The sequence below is a fragment of the Schistocerca cancellata genome, chromosome 7, assembly GCF_023864275.1.
Source record: "Schistocerca cancellata isolate TAMUIC-IGC-003103 chromosome 7, iqSchCanc2.1, whole genome shotgun sequence".
NCBI lineage: Eukaryota > Metazoa > Arthropoda > Insecta > Orthoptera > Acrididae > Schistocerca > Schistocerca cancellata.
Window position 1 is genome coordinate 610193041 of NC_064632.1, and position 20007 is coordinate 610213047.

The 20007-nt window shown below is 43.9% G+C and overlaps 1 pseudogene; it reads right to left on the bottom strand.

Moving 5' to 3' along the window:
- Positions 1-1202: 1202 nt before the first annotated feature.
- Positions 1203-1320, bottom strand: LOC126093806 (5S ribosomal RNA; annotated as a pseudogene).
- Positions 1321-20007: the final 18687 nt, after the last annotated feature.

The window sequence follows — 20007 nt, forward strand, 5'->3', positions numbered from 1 at the left end:
ATTAATATCTTGGCGTTTAGAGATGTATAGCAGTTGTTTGCATTCTCAGATTTACTCTGAGGGACACAATGACTTTCATTAGATTTGGCCATATCCTTAACGTTGTTGCAATCGTAAAAAACGTTTCTCTGATTTAGTGTGTGTGTTTTTCATACATGTGGAACTCTATCTCCATCCTTTCCTTAAACTTCTTGACCTATGCCTTACTTTTTTTCTATCGTATGATGAAGATTACGAACTCCTACATACCCCTCTTAAGAATAATTACCCTTTTGATTGGTAAGTGGTTTCTATGTTGCACATCCTTGACTTTCGTCACGACTATTTTTCTTCTAGGCAATGAATCACCTGCCAATATGTCTCAGATTCTCTCAATACTTCCTTTGCGTACAAGTACAAACACTACAATTATAAATCACTGCTCAGCACTAATTTCTGTCTGCCATTCCTCCATTGATGGTCCTATGCTTGGAATGCCTTTAGCGTGGCAATATGATCAGAATACCTTCCACCTGCAAATCCTTTTTTTTTATTTTTTGATGACGATTATATGTATCACTAAGAAAAATCTATGAGAAGGTGGAGCGTTCACCTGCCGTAGTTTTGAATGCATAACCACAAATAACAAGCATGTTTTCCAGTATCAGCATCTTGCCCATCTCGATTCTATCGGAAAGATAGCACAACGACAGTAGGTTGACGAACAAATAGATTTTCACATATGAGACCTCAACTTTTCCCGGGGAATTGAATCTTCAAATAGCTTACGGGGTTTGCTGCCGGGAGCCGTCGTCGACCACTGCCGATATTTCGACAGGAGCACACCCTGCCATTCTCAAGGCACAACTGCAAGGAGGAAGCATTGTGCAAGGGAATTTAATGCCTCGGCTCACAGAGGAGAAACAAGGAAGATACCACACACAGAACAAGTAACCGCAGAGTCAGCACACAACCAAAGGTAACCAACATCAGAAATATCGATAGTGACTATTAACCAGCAGGTGCAGCAGCAGCAGCACTCCGTCTTCAGGCCACAAGTGGCGGCCGCCGTGTCATCCTCAGATGAGGATGCGTGTAGGAGGGGCGTGTGGTCAGCACACCGCTCTCCCGGTCGTTGTGACGGTTTTCTTTGACCGGAGCCGCTACTATTCGGTCGAGTAGCTCCTCAATTGGCATCACGAGGCTGAGTGCACCCCGAAAAATGGCAACAGTGCATGGCGGCCCGGATGGTCACCCATCCAAGTGCCGGCCACGCCCGACAGCGCTTAACTTCGGTGACCTGACGGGAACCGGTGTGTCCACTGCGGCTAGGCCGTTGCAAATCAGCAGGTGAGGCAGCACTAATTCTGTCCCTCTGTTTCTCGATGAGAGACAGAGCCGGATTCCAAGCAGCATTTAAACAAAATCCACCATCTCTGCTTGTGAAGTTGCTCGATAGTTTGATTTCAACAGCTTCCTTAATAACAATATCCCAATAGCTGGACGTGCAAGCCAAAATCTCCGTGTTGTTGTATTCCATAGCGTGACAGGTGTCAAGGCAATGTTCTGCAATAGCGGATTTGCTCGACTGTTGTCAGCGTGTGTGACGTTTATGATCAATACACCGGTCTTCCACAGTCCTGATTGTCTGACCAATATATGACATGCCACAACTGCGAGGAATACGATAGAACCCAGCCTTACGCAAACCGAGATCACCTTTTACGGACGCCAACAGGGCCTTAATCTTAGAAGGTGGTCGAAAAACACATATCACATCATATTTCCGCAAAATACGGCCAATCCTGTTGGAAATGCTTCCTGCGTCAGGCAAAAAGGCCGTAGACTTGGGTGCCACTGCGTTGCTGTCGTCACTCACCCGTTGTACAGAAGGCTGATGGCGCAACGCACGTTTGATCTGCCTCTCACTATAACCATTCTGACGAAAGGTGACTGCGGATGTGATAGCTCAGCTGCCAAACTTTCAGGGTCTGTGGTAACGTGGGCCCTGTGAACCGAGGTGCGAAGTACTCCTTCACGCTGAGCTGGATGGTGACAACTATCAGCCCGCAGATACAAGTCAGTGTGAGCAGGCTTCCTTGCACATTGCTTCCTCCTTGCAGTTGTGCCTTGAGAATGGCAGGGTGTGCTCCAGTAGAAAAATAAGCGGTGGTCGACGACCACCCGGCAGCAAACCCGTAAGTTACTTGAAGATTTTCACATAGTCTACCACCCTGCCAAAACAAATAGAACTAGCCCACAAATTAAAAACAAAACTCGGTAGTGCACACAGACAGTGATCGTCGGTAACCCTGTATACTAAGTGCCGCGCGAGGTAGCCGCTCTGTCTCGGGCGCCTCGTCACGGTCCGCGCGGCTCACCCCGCCGGAGGTTCGAGTCCACCCTCGGGCATGGGTGTGTGTGTAGTCCTTAGCGTAAGGTAGTTTAAGTTAGATTAAGTGGTATTTAAGCTTAGGGACCGACGACCTCAGCAGTTTGGTTCCATAGGATCTTACCACAAATTTCCAAAATATATTAACTCTAATTTCCAGAATGTTCCTGTTACGAGACCTATACAGACAACTCGCTTCTGACTACAATCCACACTTGGGCTGTCTAGCACAGCTATATTAGCAGCTAACAAACCGCGTACCCCATAACAACCAAAATTATCCACACTAACGGGAACCACTTTCTTCAACATCTACTGGGTTGTTATAATTCCTCTACTTAACACATAATAACATGGAAACTAATTACCGTACCAGCACCAGACTCGGTAGCATTAATGTCCAGAGTACGGGGTGCGTGATTTCCATTCGTCACAGCGCCACCGTCCAGTTCCAACTACGGACACCAGGTGCCGTGATCAGTCACGCCCACTCACAGCCTCACACAGCTGGCCGGCCGCAGTGCACTTGTTGACGTGTCAACACGAGCCTGGACAGCAGGGGCAGGGCGTTGCTGGTGAAGCTCTGTTGTAAAAACGAGAGGAATGCTGCAGCTGGAGAATATCGCCGGCTGAGAGGATTACGGAAGGGCCCGCTTTCTCCACCTGCCGTGCGGGGCACGATGAAGGAGTTCGGATCGAGTGGAGAACTGGGCGTCGCTTCGGGAAGAGGCCGGCGCACCACAGGTGGTTGACGAAGTCGCCGTCGCTAAGGCGTACTTCCCCTACCGTCAGGCAGTGCGCGTTCTCCGTCACGACAGTCGAACGTCCCGTGGTCCACTGTACGGAAGGTGCGTCATACTATTCTCAAATAGTATCCGTACAAGATCCGTATCGTTCAGCAGCTTGTACCACACGACGCACAACGACGTGTTGACTTGGGTCTCCACTTTCTCGCAAAGATTGAAGTTGACGAGCTCTGGCCCTGGACCATCCTGTGGACAGACGCAGCTCATTTTTGTGTGGCGGGTGAGGCGAACACACAGAACTGCCGAGTGTGGCGATCGTCACCTCCAGCCACTGCGCACGAAGATTCTCTGTACGGTGAACGTGTCACCGTACGGTGCGGCTCCACGCCTACGTTCATCATTGGTCCATTCTTTTTTGAACACGTTGGCGCTCGAGGACCAAAGACGAATTATCAGTCATTCGTTTCCAAATGCTGGGCCAGCACAGTCACCCGATCTCACTCCCTGTGGTTTCTGGTTGTGGGGCCACCTGAAGGACAGAGTTTAACAGGGAAGATTCACACATACGCTGATCTGAAGGGCAGCATCTCGAGAGACGCAGCCAGCATACATGCGGACGTGCTTCGTCCTGCTGTGCAGAATGAAGTCCTGAGCTTTCAGACTCTTCTGGACACTGACGGGCGCTGTATTGTGCTCATTTTCTAGCAGTAACTGTACCGGTATGTAATGGTATGACGTGCCATAGCAGCACATTAAAGGTGTTTCAGTTGAATTGGTTCTGCATTATTTCTCCTCCCCTCTTCCCCGTGTCCTTGACGTTAATATTACCAAGTTTGGTCCTCGTACGGTAATTAGTTTTCGTGTTATAAAGTGTTAAATAGGTAAAGTTTAATTATTCTGTATTTCCACGTAGAAAACATCATGCTGCATATTTTTCCATCAGCGGTTCAACTTTTTAGTGTGAACTGTACCTTAGTGATACGGCCAAGATTTCAATTGGATTGTCTTCCACGATGGAAGACTCCTTTATATATATTTAGCCACACGTCATTACCAAACATTTCGTTTACACTGCAGTCTGCCATGGTATCTACAGGGTGAACGTTAATAAAACCGACAAACTGCAGGGACAGATTCCTGAATGGAAATGGAGGAAAAAATGTCCTACGAACATGTAGCTGGAAAAGCGTCGTTGCGACGGTAGACGGGGCTGACGAATGGCACTTCCTCTGACCAGGTGCCATGCTGCGGGTTGCGTCATCAACGCAGCATATATCGAGCAGCGGAATGGTCCGGTACTCGTGTCGGAAATAAGCCGAGGTGGTGTTACATGTACCGCCAAGCAGACAGAAACGGTCCAGAGGCAGCACAGCTATGCCAAAAGAGACACCCTCTCAGACACGAACCACATCACACAACATTTCGAGCCCTTTTTGTGCGTCTGTGTGATCCTGGCTCCTCTCAGACAGACGACGTGCGAGGAGGTCGTGGACTGTGTGTACACCAGTTTTGCGGGACCTGGTCCTACAGGATACTGAGAAGAACCTTAGTACAAGCTTCAGGCAAGTGGTCCACCGACGTGTGTAAGCCAGAGTACGACCACGTGTATCCTGCACGACATTGCAGCCGGCGGAGCCAACTTTGAATATCTGTTGTGACGTGCACGTGATGCAGTTGTGTGCTGTGTTCTGGGACGATTTGTTATCGTTCACGCACACCGTCCATCTCTGGAAACATTCTCGTAGGACCATTTTTCCTCCATTTCCAGTCAGGAATCCGACAATGCAATTTGTCGGTTTTATTTATGTTCTCCCTGTAGGGTAAATCAGGGTGATATGGTGAGCAAAAAATTTGGGCCTCGTAGAAGACAAGAAATTGTTTGTTCAAACAAATTTCGGGCTTGCAGCCGGTCGTCGTTGAATACTTCGTACAATGTTTCAACTGGGCAGCTGCCAGTCATCTTCAGGTGAGCCGTCGCAGACTGGCGATAACGTCTTTTTTTTTTTTTCCTTTATTGTATTTCAATTCCCCATCGGGGCGGGCTGGCAGCAGCATAGGCGCTGCTCTTCAGCCGAAAGACATAGAACAAAACAATAGAAGACATTTAAAAACAGAAAAGGAGAGAATAAGGTGAACATAGATATAAAAAAGGGGGAACAGCATGGAAGGCAATAGACAAAAAACGGGGTGACTGTAAAATGGAGATAAAAAACTGTTTAAAAGTAGCACACACAAAAAGCCACACACTGCGACGGTTAAAAGAACACAAGGCACAGTATGACTGGAGCATAAAGGTAGCGACGGATGGCAGAGCACATAACGTAACACTGACGGCGAACCTCAAGGCAGGACACAATTAAAATCACATCTCTTGACGCACACGAGAAACAGCACTAAACACAACACTGATGTGGCACACTGATGATGATCAATACAGAGGATCTGCCAGGCGCTAGGAGATGAGGGAGACCTGAAGAAGGGAGTGAGGGGAAGAGATGGGGGAGGTGAGCGGGGGGCGCGCGGAAGAAGGCCAGGTAGGGAGGGATGTGGGAAGGAGAGAGGCAAGTATGGGGTGCAGGGCCTCAGGGGGGGGGGGGGGGACGGAGGAAAATCCGCTCTGGGAGAAGGAGGAAAGAGGAAAAGGGGGCCCTGGGCAGGGGGGGGGGGGACAAGGCCAGGTTATAGTTGGAAGGAAGGGTAGATGTCACGGCGAAGTTCGTCATCCAGGAGGGGGAGGCGTTGGAAATTGCCCTGATGAAGGAGATGGAGGGTGTGGAGGTGGAGAGAGGGAGGGATACAGCGATAGTGGCGCGGCAACGGGCGGGGGGTGGAGAGGAAGGAGGAAACCAGAGGGTGGGGGGGATCAAGCCTGCGAACAATGTAAAGGATGCGGAGATGTTGGAGGAACAGGAGGAGGTGGCGATAACGTCCTCCGCTCCGCATTATATAGCGTACTGTAACTATTCTGCGCATGCGTCGAAAACTTGATAGTTGAACCACACTGCCCGCCGGCAGCGCCCTCGCTGGTGGAATAGCGGAACTCAGTCGCCCTCTGCGTTGCTGTTTGCCACGGCCGTCGACGCACTCTGTCATCTTCGATTTGAGCAAATCGTGGAGATGATGGGATTCCATGCACTGTCCAGCTGGTAGCCGCTGTCACGGTTTAACAGATTTTCCGCCAGTCGTATTTCTACGGATTCTTTAATAATGGAGTCCCAGAAAGACGTTGCTGTGGACAAAATCATTGTTTTCTCATACTCCATTGAATGTCCAGTAGAAATACAATGTTCAGCAATAGCGGACTTGCTTGGCTGCAAAAGGCGGGTGTAACGTTGATGTTCAGTGCAGCGTTCTTTCACGGTGCGTGTGGTTTGACCTATGTAAGCCATACCACATTGGCACGGTATCTTGTAAATTCCGGCCTTTCGTAGTAACAGATTGTCCTTAACTGATCCCACAAGGTCCGCAATCTTCGATGGTGGGCGGAAAACCACTTTTACCTGAAATTTTCGGAGGATTCTTGCTATTTTAAACGAAGTGTTCCCAACGAAAGGAAGAAAAGCTAAAGATTGTTCCGGCATGTTCTCGTCTTTATTCACTTCCTGCTTCTTAGTTTTAACTGTTAGTGCCCTGTTAATCTGCCGGATGGAATACCCATTTTCGCTGAATACTGTCTTTAGATGGGCGAGTTCTTGAGATAAGCTATCTAGCTACGTTATGTGCCTGAACAAAGCAGTGATATCAACAGGAAACATGTTACCAATCAGTGTCAAAGAATCTGCAAGAGGAACTTTTGTAAAAAGTGAGACCACATCAAAACTTACTAGAAGGTCTACACTGCTAAGACGAAGAGCCCCCAGTCTATTGATAAAATCAGCTGAGTTTCGTATGTGATGTGAGACAGTATGAGCTCTACGAACAAGCGTTTTAAGCAAACTCATGGTTTGCGATGGGTGATGGCAACTCGATGCTTGCAGATACAAATCAGTATGAGTGGGTTTCCGGTAAACTGAATGCCCTAGAGAACCATCATTCTTCCTTCGAACCAGGACATCCAAGAAAGGCAAACAACCATCTTTCTCTGTTTCCATGGTGAACAGGATGTTGCTATGAATGGAGTTGAGGTGATGTAGAAACTCCATTAATTTATCTTCTCCATGAGGCCACACTATGAAAGTGTCATCCACATACCGCCAAAAAACTGTTGGCTTCAGGGTAGCTGATTCAAGCGCTCTCTCTTCAAAATCCTCCATAAAGAGGTTGGCGACCAAAGGAGACAGGGGGCTACCCATTGCGACACCGTCAGTCTGTTCAAAACATTCTTGATTAAACATAAAATAAATTGAGGAAAGTGCATGCCTGAACAAAGCAGTGATATCAACAGGAAACATGTTACCAATCAGTGTCAAAGAATCTGCAAGAGGAACTTTTGTAAAAAGTGAGACCACATCAAAACTTACTAGAAGGTCTACACTTCTAAGACGAAGAGCCCCCAGTCTATTGATAAAATCAGCTGAGTTTCGTATGTGATGTGAGCACTTGCCTACGAAAGGTCTCAGTAAGGAAGCGAGATGTTTAGCTAAATCATATGTAGGAGCTCCAATGTTGCTCACTATTGGACGCAGAGGAAGACCCTCTTTATGAATCTTTGGAAGGCCATACAGTCTTGGAGGTACACAACCATGTGGTTTTAACCTCTTGATGGTCTCTTGCGGTAAGGAGGAGGAATTTAATAGTGCTGAAGTTTTTCGTTGCACACGTCCTGTAGGATCGTAATCAATCCTCCTATAGGTAGAGTCACTTAGCAGACCATACACCTTATCTTTATACACACCACGAGGTAACAAAACAGTTGCATTACCTTTGTCAGCTTTCAATACCACTACGTCAGGGTCCTCTCTCAGATTTCGTAATGCAGCCCTTTCTGCAGAGGTTAAATTACTGCGTTAAGTAGGAGCCTTCAACAGAGCACGGCAAGTTTCCCTTCTTATTTCGTCTGCGGCATCCAAAGGAAGACGTGGTACAGCTTCTTCAACACCACTCAGAATACTTATTAATGGCGGTGCTGTAGGTGTAGGTGCAAAATTGAGTCCCTTGCTTAATACAGACAGCGTAGCGTCGTCCAAATTCTTCTCCGTGAGATTGACAACGGAACGTCGTACCATTATCCCTTCTGGCGACGGCTTCTGTGGCAACAGTCGATCAAATTTTGATATCTGCCGACAATTAGCATCATTGTGGATCCACTCGAACTTGGCCGAAGTCACTCCATCAACCCAGTCCCATGACACAGGAGAAAGATACCTTGCAGCCTTCAGATGTAACTGGTAAAGTTCTGCTGAAATAGCATCTAACCTTCGTCTTGTATAGCAAATCCTCTCCTTGACAATAGCATGACTAGCCTTCTCAGTAATCTTCCGTGCAGTAGCGGTCTTAATGAAATGAGTCACTCTAGCAAATTTTGGTATTATGCCATGGTCCCGACATCTCAATAAAAAGGTTAATGAACTATTCCACCAGCGAGGGCGCTGCTGGCGGGCAGTGTTGGTTCAACTATCAAGTTTTCGACGCATGCGCAGAAGAGTTACAGTACGCTATATATTGCGGAGCGGAGGACGTTATCGCCAGTCTGCGACGGCTCACCTGAAGATGACTGGCAGGTGCCCAGTTGAAATATGGTGCGAAGTATTGAACGACGACCGGCTGCAAGCCCGAAATTTGTTTGAACAGTCAATTCGCCGGGAAAATTTTAAAATTCACACAAGAAATTGTTTATTTAAACAAAATAAAAACACTCTTCTTTCTCAAAATACATAAGTAACACATTAACAGTACCACATCCTCTTTAAGGCACTACAAAAGTTTAAAAAAATACTTATTTTTATCGATTTCACCCATGTATATAGGTGAAATGGCGAATACCCTTTGGGTGAAATGGTGAACTTATTTCCCCTGCTCTTTGCCACATACGTCACATACAGATTCATATTTTGAACGGCCTTCGTGCAGCCAACGTTGGCAGCTAATACATTTGATCCAATCCACATCCTTTCTAGTGCCACTGTACAGTTCACCGCACCCTACACAACAACACTCTTCATCATCCGCGTCCTCAGCATCGTCTTGCAATTGGATATACAGCGACGAGTGGGATTCGGTGTCAGTGGTAGACGCTTTTCGTTTCTTAGGCTGCTTCTTTTTGATAATTCCTTTGGTAGTCTCTTTTGTTACGGTTTTTCCTTTGGTTACTGTTTTTCCTTTGGTTACTGTTTCTCCTTTGGTCCTCTTTTTAGCATTTGCTCTACTCTTCACTGACTCATTTTGTCGTTTTCTGTTTCGCAGGTTGTCGATGTTTTTTGGGGAAGTCAAAACCTCAGCTAAAGCTCTGGACTTCTTCCTTGCAGATGCAACTTTATCTAGGATAGGTATCTGCGAAATATGGTCCAAGAGTTTGCCAGGGGTTATTTGAGATTCTTCTGTTGCCACTGTCGAGGTCATATCTATTGCTTCTGATGAAGACTGCATGTTTTCCTGTGGATTTTCCGCCCGTTGCGAACAGCCCAGTTGGGGTGAAGCTTGTATGTATTCAAGCCCCTGTTAAAGTCCCTAATCGTTATCTACGTCTGCAGTTGCTTCTTCGAGGGATTAGATATCTCCTTCCAGTGCGAACAACTTGGTCGAGGTGAAGTAGGTCTGTTTTCGTGTCGTTCATTGTTTTCCTAATGTCGATCTGAAGCTGATGTTAAAAACACGTATTCGGGGATGACATCAGGATTAAACGGGATGATTCCTGTGCTTCTGAACCCAGATATTGCATTCTCTGTCGTAGCTGCTTGCACCCATGCCTTTGTAAGCAGTCCTCCGAACACTAGTCTGGAAATTTTTCTATTTGGATTCATTGTAATGTGCGAATTGCAAGCATTGTAATATTAGGATTTCAGAGCTTTAAAAAATGCTCTGTCTAGCGGCTGCAAATAGTGTGTGGTGTGGCTGGGTAGACAGAGCAAAATTATGTTTTTTTCTTCTGCAAACTCTAATGTATCCACGCTGCTGCAATGAGAGCTACGTCCATCCAAAATAAGCACGAATGTTCCATCAGGTTTCCTCGGTGCAAAATGGTTCCTTAGCCACAGAAGAAAAATATCAGTTGTTACGTACGCCGTCTTTCGTGACATGAAAATCGTGGAATCCGGCGGCATACCGTCCTTGTACTCGGCCTTTTCATTTTGGGCATTTTGATCACAATAGCCATACATCAACACGATATAACGGTCCGCCGCTCGTGGTCTCGCGGTAGCGTTCTCGCTTCCCGAGCACGGGGTCCCGGGTTCGATTCCTGGCGGGGTCAGGGATTTTCACCTGCCTCGAGATGACTGGGTGTTTGTGTTGTCCTCATCATTTCATCATCATCCAGGAAAGTGGCGAAATTGGACTGAGCAAAGGTTGGGAAATTGTACGGGCGCTGATAACCACGCAGTTGAGCGCCCCACAAACTAAACATCATCATCATCATCAACACGATATCGACCTTTTCCGCAATTGGTAAACGGTCCATTTTAACACGGGTAATGTATCACGCAGCAAATACCGTCCGCACTGGAGGAATGTTACGTGATACCACGTACTTATGCGTTAGTGACTATTACAGCGCCATCTATCACAAAGCGAAAAAAGTGGTCTAACTAAAACATTCATATTTCTGTACGTACTACACGAATATGTAATAAAAAATGAGGGTTCCTATTTAAAAAAACGCAGTTGATATCCGTTTGACCTATGACAGCGCCTTCTAGCGGGCCAACGGTAGCGCCACCTGGTTTCCCCCTTCAAACTAGACAAGTTTAGTTCTTTGTAGTTTTTTCGTTTGACGTTTATTTCGTGAGATATTTGGCCCGGTCACGATCAATGGCCCACTCTGTATACACACCCCTCCTCCATTTTGAAAATGTAATTCGCTTAAGAAGAATAGGAAGTTACTTAGTACAGCAATGGAATCACTTGGTGTGCAACAAGTCTGTCAGCCCTACCAAACTGTAATGTGCTGGAGACAGAGCCTTAAATGTGTTTCTACAGCTTTTTTACTAATGCGGCATTTATGTATAAGACATGTATAGTCTACATATACCTGTTCCAATATTCTGTTAGAACACCAATTTTAACCTCGATCAGACCCACTTTGTAGCAAGTGTATTAGTTTGTTTATTTAAAATAACAGTAATGCATGACGGAAAATGTTAAACATTAGCTTATTGGACATACACAGTCGTAGCTGATTGTTACAGATAGCATTACCGCCTCGGATAGAAGCGGCTGTGATGAGGCAAAGCAAACGTCGTAACCAACCATACAGGACAATGATTAAGCGTGAGATGTGAAGGACGATATAACATGACCGTCCTCCCAAGGAAATGACTTTAGAATCTTCGAATGTATATCTCTTAAGCAATGTACATCAACCCAAAAAATAACATCTCTTCTAGATTACTGCATGTAGTATCCGTACTGAAGCCACCACTGCTAAAAAAAGTAGCAGAAAAGTCTTGATTATGTTCATGAAGCTGTTACAACAGTCCAGACACTTGATGCAACAGAATATGCATTTTTAACATTGACCAACTCATCTTTATATATAATGTAACCATAGGTTGTATTTCTTCGAAATGAGGTCCAGTGCTTCCCAGGAAAAATTGTTTTCTTTGCTATGCCTATTGCTGACGCAGTATGACCCACATGTAAGGGAATATGGTAATTTCATCTCGACACCATGTCTCTAGAAAGCTTCGTCTTTCCGCTATTAACTCTAGTAACACTTACGCATTTTCGATAATGCTCATTTCTGAGGGGTGGGGATTACTTTGTGCCCACCTTAAAAGAATTTGAAAAAACATATTCGTTAATTATTGTTGAATTATATTAACAAGATACTTTGTGAAGAGGTGCTGATGTGTAAAAAGGGCCCAGAACCTGAAAATATCTTCTAGAACATTCTAATCACTATCAATGCACTTTCAATAAAGCGTACAACTGAGAAAAAAATGAAAAATGTAAATGTCATTCACTATTGTGGACTCTAATCATACTTTTTGTAGAGATAATGATGTCTAAGTTAGACCCTGAAGTAGGGATGGCGCTTATCACTGAAACAACGCCAGTTTAATCTGACTGTTTACAGATATAATGGTTTTTTTTTACAGTTATCATGCTTTTTTTTTCAACGCCAGTTTAATCTGACTGTTAAAACCGTTCAAAACAACTTATTTTCGGTTTTCTGTTGCTATTACTTCCTGCAATAAACGCAGACGTCGAACGCCCTCAGTTTGAAGACATACATAACCAAAATATTAAATTAAATAGGTAAATAAAAGAAAACTCAATCTATACACCATTCGTTGCTTTTTCTCGAAGATAGATAAGTGTTTTAATGCTACAAAAAAGTCACCTATATTCTCCGACTTTTTGTAGTTCTGCTCAAATCTCGTGTTGTAACCGAGGATCATACCTTTATTTGGGAATTAAGAATAGTCAGACTAAAAGGTGAAAACTGAAGTTGAAAAACACTATTTTCGTGTTAATTTGTCCGTTTTCAGGATAAAAGCACATTATGCACACACAGGCTGCAGATCAGCTTTCTATTTTTATCGTAGACTATAAATGAATTGCCAAGTTTTAAGTGTTCTCCTCATATGATGTCGCAAGTTTGTTGTGGCTCTTACTGTTTTAATCTTTTGAAGCAAATGGGTTAATGTACTTTACTGATACCGCACGTTGTAAAATACTTCCATATTAAGGATGAAGTCATTCTGTAATATATCTGATGTCTGACGACTCCAGCAAAAGCTACCATTAGGCCAGATGGAACAAGACTTGCACACAGCACGTCTACGTATACCAACTAACAGGCCACACCACGTGACAACATGTACATTATTATCTAAGCAGTGCTGTAGGAATTTTTATGCCATGTGATTGTTGCTAGTTTCTGTCCCCTTTGCTACTAAAATAGCACTGATCGCTTTTCGCTTTTATTTCAAAGCAACGGAAATTTTACAAATTAAAATTAACGGTTTTTTAGATAAGCTTATTTAAAAACCAAATATTTTAACACTGATACTTCTGTTGTTGTGGTCTTCAGTCCAGAGACTGGTTGGTTTGATGCAGCTCTCCATGCTATTCTATCCTGTGCAAGATTCTTCATCTCCCAGTACCTACTGCAACCTACATCCTTCTGAATTTGCTTAGTGTAATCATCTCTTGGTCTCCCTCTATGATTTTTACCCTCCACGCTTTCCTCCAGCACTAAATTGGTGTCTTACCAACCGATACTTCTTCTAGCCAAGTTGTGCCACAAATGCCTCTACTTCCCAATTCCATTTAGTACCTCCTCATTAGATATGTGATCTACCTATACAATCTTCAGTACTCTTCTGTAGCACCACATTTCAAAAGCTTCTGTTCTCTTCTTGTCCAAACTATTTGTCGTCCACATTTCACTTCCATACATGGCTACACTCCATACAAAACTTTCAGAAACGACTTCCTGACACTTAAGTCTATACTCGATGTTAACAAATTTCTCTTCATCAGAAACGCTTTCTTTGCCATTGCCAGTCGACATTTTATATCCTCTCTACTTCGACCATCATCAGTTATTTTGCTCCCCAAATAGCAAAACTCCTTTACTACTTTAAGTTTCTCATTTCCTAATCTAATTTCCTCAGCATCATCATCATCATCATCATCATTTAAGACTGATTATGCCTTTCAGCGTTCAGTCTGGAGCATAGCCCCCCTTATACAGTTCCTCCATGATCCCCTATTCAGTGCTAACATTGGTGCCTCTTCTGATGTTAAACCTATTACTTCAAAATCATTCTTAACCGAATCCAGGTACTTTCTCCTCGGTCTGCCCCGACTCCTCCTACCCTCTACTGCTGAATCCATGAGTCTCTTGGGTAACCTTGCTTCTCCCATGCGTGTAACATGACCCCACCATCTAAGCCTGTTCGCCCTGACTGCTACATCTATAGAGTTCATTCCCAGTTTTTCTTTGATTTCCTCATTGTGGACACCCTCCTGCCATTGTTCCCATCTACTAGTACCTGCTATCATCCTAGCTACTTTCATATCCGTAACCTCAACCTTGTTGATAATGTAACCTGAGTCCACCCAGCTTTCGCTCCCATACAACAAAGTTAGTCGAAAGATTGAACGGTGCACAGATAACTTAGTCTTGGTACTGACTTCCTTCTTGCAGAAGAGAGTAGATCGTAGCTGAGCGCTCACTGCATTAGCTTTGCTACACCTCGCTTCCAGTTCTTTCACTATGTTGCCATCCTGTGAGAATATGCATCCTAAGTACTTGAATCATGAAAGGAGGCTGTATACATGGAAGAAGCCTGGAGATACTGACAGGTTTCAGATAGATTATATAATGGTAAGACAGAGATTTAGGAACCAGGTTTTAAATTGTAAGACATTTCCTGGGGCAGATGTAGATTCTGACCACAATCTATTGGTTATGAACTGCAGATTGAAACTGAAGAAACTGCAAAAAGGTGGGAATTTAAGGAGATGGGACCTGGATAAACTGACTAAACCAGAGGTTGTAGAGAGTTTCAGGGAGAGCATTAGGGAACAATTGACAGGAATGGGGGAAAGAAATACTGTAGAAGAAGAATGGGTAGCTCTGAGGGATGAAGTGGTGAAGGCAGCAGACGATCAAGTAGGTAAAAAGACGCAGGCTAATAGAAATCCTTGGGTAACAGAAGAAATATTGAATTTAATTGATGAAAGGAGAAAATATAAAAATGCAGTAAATGAAGCAGGCAAAAAAGAATACAAACGTCTCAAAAATGAAATCGACAGGAAGTGCAAAATGGCTAATCAGGGATGGCTAGAGGACAAATGTAAGGATGTAGAGGCTTGTCTCACTAGGGGTAAGATAGATACTGCCTACAGGAAAATTAAAGAGACCTTTGGAGAGAAAAGAACCACTTGTATGAATATCAAGAGCTCAGATGGCAACCCAGTTCTAAGCAAAGAAGGGAAAGCAGAAAGGTGGAAGGAGTATATAGAGGGTTTATACAAGGGCGATGTACTTGAGGACAATATTATGGAAATGGAAGAGGATGTAGATGAAGATGAAATGGGAGATAAGATACTGCGTGAAGAGTTTGACAGAGCACTGAAAGACTTGAGTCAAAACAAGGCCCCGGGAGTAGACAACATTCCATTAGAACTACTGATGGCCTCAGGAGAGCCAGTCATGACAAAACTCTACCATCTGGTGAGCACGATGTATGAGACAGGCGAAATACCCTCAGACTTTAAGAAGAATATAATAATTCCAATCCCAAAGAAAGCAGGTGTTGACAGATGTGAAAGTTACCGAACTATCAGTTTAATAAGGCAAAAAGCAGAAAAGGCAAACCAACGTTTCTAACATTTGTAGACTTAGAGAAAGCTTTTGACAATGTTAACTGGAATACTCTCTTTCAAATTCTGAAGGTGGCAGGGGTAAAATACAGGGAGCGAAAGGCTATTTACAATTTGTACAGAAACCAGATGGCAGTTATAAGAGTCGAGGGGCATGAAAGGGAAGCAGTGGTTGGGAAAGGAGTGAGACAGGGTTGTAGCCTCTCCCCGATGTTATTCAATCTGTATATTGAGCAAGCAGTAAAGGAAACAAAAGAAAAATTCGGAGTAGGTATTAAAATTCATGGAGAAGAAGTAAAAACTTTGAGGTTCGCCGATGACATTGTAATTCTGTCAGAGACAGCAAAGGACTTGGAAGAGCAGTTGAACGGAATGGACAGTGTCTTGAAAGGAGGATATAAGATGAACATCAACAAAAGCAAAACGAGGATAATGGAATGTAGTCAAATTAAGTCGGGTGATGCTGAGGGAATTAGATTAGGAAATGAGACACTTAAAGTAGTAAAGGAGTTTTGCTATTTAGGGAGTAAAATAACCGATGATGGTCGAAGTAGAGAGGATATAAAATGTAGACTGGCAATGGCAAGGAAAGCGTTTCTCAAGAAGAGAAATTTGTTAACATCGAATATAGATTTAGGTGTCAGGAAGTCGTTTCTGAAAGTATTTGTATGGAGTGTAGCCATGTATGGAAGTGAGGCATGGACGATAACTAGTTCGGACAAGAAGAGAATAGAAGCTTTCGAAATGTGGTGCTACAGAAGAATGCTGAAGTTAAGGTGGGTAGATCACGTAACTAATGAGGAGGTATTGAATAGGATTGAGGAGAAGAGAAGTTTGTGGCACAACTTGACTAGAAGAAGGGATCGGTTGGTAGGACATGTTCTGAGGCATCGAGGGATCACAAAGTTAGCATTGGAGGGCAGCGTGGAGGGTAAAAATCGTAGAGGGAGACCAAGAGATGAATACACTAAGCAGATTCAGAAGGATGTTGGTTGCAGTAGGTACTGGGAGATGAAGAAGCTTGCACAGGATAGAGTAGCATGGAGAGCTGCATCAAACCAGTCTCAGGACTGAAGACCACAATAACAACAAGTACTTGAAATCGTCCACCTGTTCTAACTTTGTTCCTCCTATTTGGCACTCAATCCGTTTATATTTCTTTCCCACTGACATTACTTTCGTTTCGGAGATGCTAATCTTCATACCATAGTCCTTCTGATCTAGCTCTGAAATATTATTTTGCAAACTTTCAATCGAATCTGCCATCACAACTAAGTCATCCGCATATGCAAGACTGCTTATTTTGTGTTCACATATCTTAATCTCACCCAGCCAGTCTATTGTTTTCAACATATGATCCATAAATAATATGAACAACAGTGGAGACATGTTGCAGCCTTGACTTACCCCTGAAACTACTCTGAACCATGAACTCAATTTACCGTCAACTCTAACTGCTGCCTGACTATCCATGTAAAGACCTTCAATTGCCTGCAAAAGTTTGCCTCCTATTCCATAATCTCGTAGAACAGACAATAACTTCCTCCTAGGAACCCGGTCATATGCCTTTTCTAGATCTATAAAGCATAGATACAATTCCCTGTTCCACTCATAACACTTCTCCATTATTTGCCATAAGCTAACGATCTGGTCCTGACAACCTCTAAGAGGCCTAAACCCACACTGATTTTCATCCAATTGGTCCTCAACTAATACTCGCACTTTCCTTTCAACAATACCTGAGAAGATTTTACCCACAACGCTGATTAAAGAGATACCTCTGTAGTTGTTACAATCTTTTCTGTTTCCATGTTTAAAGATTGGTGTGATTACTGCTTTTGTCCAGTCTGATGGAACCTGTCCCGACTCCAAGGCCATTTCAATTATACTGTGTAGCCTTTTAAGACCTGACATTCCACTGTATTTCATGAGTTCCGACTTAATTTCATCCACCCCAGCTGCTTTATTGCACTGCAATCTATTGACCATTTTTTCCACTTCCTCAAATGTGATCCTATTTCCATCATCATTCCTATCCCATTCTACCTCGAAATCTGAAACATTACTGATCGCATTTTCACCTACATTGAGCAACTCTTCAAAATATTCCCTCCATCTGCCCAAGGCATCCACAGGATTCACCAGCAGTTTTCCTGACCTGTCTAAAATACTTGTCATTTCCTTCTTACCTCCCTTTCGAAGACTGCTAATTACACTCCAGAATGTTTTTCCAGCAGCGTGACCCATAGTCTCCAACCTGTTTCCAAAGTCTTTCCACGATTTCTTCTTGGATGCTGCAATTATCTGTTTCGCTTTGTTTCTTTCTTCAACATAACTTTCTCTGTCTACCTGGGTTCTGGTATGTAGCCATTTTTGATACGCCTTCTTTTTCCTTTTACAGCCTGCCTTGACTGTATCATTCCACCAAGCTGTTTGCTTCATCCTACTTTTACACACTACTGTTCCAAGACATTCTTTAGCCACTTCTAGTACTGTGTCCCTGTACCTTGTCCATTCCTTTTCCAATGACTGTAATTGACTACATTCAACTAACTGGTGCCTTTCTGAGATCGCTGTTATGTGCTTGTGCCTGATTTCCTTATCCTGAAGTTTCTCCACTCTTATCCTCCTGCATATAGACCTGACCTCCTGCACTTTCGGCCTCACAATCCCAATTTCACTGCAGATTAAATAATGGTGTCATCAAAGAATCCCCTGAATACACGTGTGTCCCTCACAGCCTCCCTGAATTCTTGATCTGTTATTATATAGTCAATGACAGATCTGGTTCCCCTGCCTTCCCAAGTATACCGGTGAATGTTCTTATGTTTAAAAAAGGAGTTTGTGATTACTAAGCCCATACTGACACAGTAATCCAAGAGTTGTTTCCCGTTCCTGTTGGCCTCCATATCCTCTCCAAATTTACCTATAACCTTTTCATACCCTTCTGTTCGATTTCCAATCCTGGCGTTAAAATCACCCATGAGCAGAACACTGTCCTTGTCCTTTACTCTAACAACTACATCACTAAGTGTCTCATAAAAACTATCCATCTTATCTTGATCTGTCCCTTCACAATGCGAATATACTGACACAATCCTAATTTTCTTGTTAGACACTGTCAAATCTATCCACATCAGTCGTTCGTTTACATACCTTATTGCAACTACGCTGGGTTCCATTTCTTTCCTGATGTAAAGCCCTACACCCCATTGTGCTATTCCTGCTTTGACTCCTGACAGGTATTCTCCCACTTCCTCTTCTTTCTCACCCCTTACCCGTACGTCACTAACAGCAAAAACGTCCAGCCTCATCTTACTTGCAGCCTCTGCCAGCTCTACCTTCTTCCCAGAGTAGCCCCCATTGATATTAATAGCTCCCCATCTCATTACCATTTTTTTCCCAAGTCGTATCATAGGAGTCCCTGGTTTGTCGGTTAGAGGTGGCACTCCGTAACCTCCAAAGGTCCGAGGCATTTTGCTCTGATTGTTGCCAGCGTCATATTTAAAGTACCAAGGAAGCAGGTTGCTAGCCTTACTTGCCCCGAGTCCCATTGGGTTTTACCCCTAACGGCTGAGGGACTAACCGGTGGATTTGGTAGTCTTTGCCGTATGAGCGCAAAGGTGACCACGACTCAGAATATGTCCGAGATGCCCAGCCTTATTCCAAAGTAACTGGTATCCCGACTGTCGGGACCACTTACTTGGCCACTCATACGTTGCCCGTGGTTCATGAACTAGGACATGACTACAGGAACCCACACCATGAACCACAGCATCACCCGACTTAATTCGACTGCATTCAATTATCCTCATTTTGCTTTTATTGATGTTCATCTTATATCCTCCTTCCAAGACACTGTCCATTCCGTTCAATTGCTCTTCCAGGTCCTTTGCTGTCTCTGACAGAATTACAATGTCATCGGCGAACCTCAAAGTTTTTGTTGTTTCTCCATGGATTTTAATTCCTACTCCGAATTTTCCTTTTGTTTCCTTTACTGCTTGCTCAATATACAGATTGAATAACATCGGCGATAGGTTACCACTCTGTCTCACACCCTTCCGAACTACTGCTTCCCTTTCATGTCCCTCGACTCTTAGAACTGCCATATGGTTTCTGTACAAACTGTAAAAAGTCTTTCGCTCCCTGTTTTTTACCCCTACCACCTTCAGAATTTGAAAGAGAGTATTCCAGTCAAAGCTGTCAAAAGCTTTCTCTGCTACAAATGCGAGAAACGTAGGTTTGCCTTTCCTTAATCTATCTTCTAAGATAAGTTGTAGGATCAGTATTGCTTTGCGTATTCCAACATTTCTACGTAATCCAAACTCATCTTCCCCGAGGTCAACTTCTACCAGTTTCTCCATTCATCTCTAAAGAATTCGTGTTAGTATTTTGCAGCTGCGACTTATTAAACAGATAGTTTGGTCATTTTCACATCTGTCAACACCTGCTTTC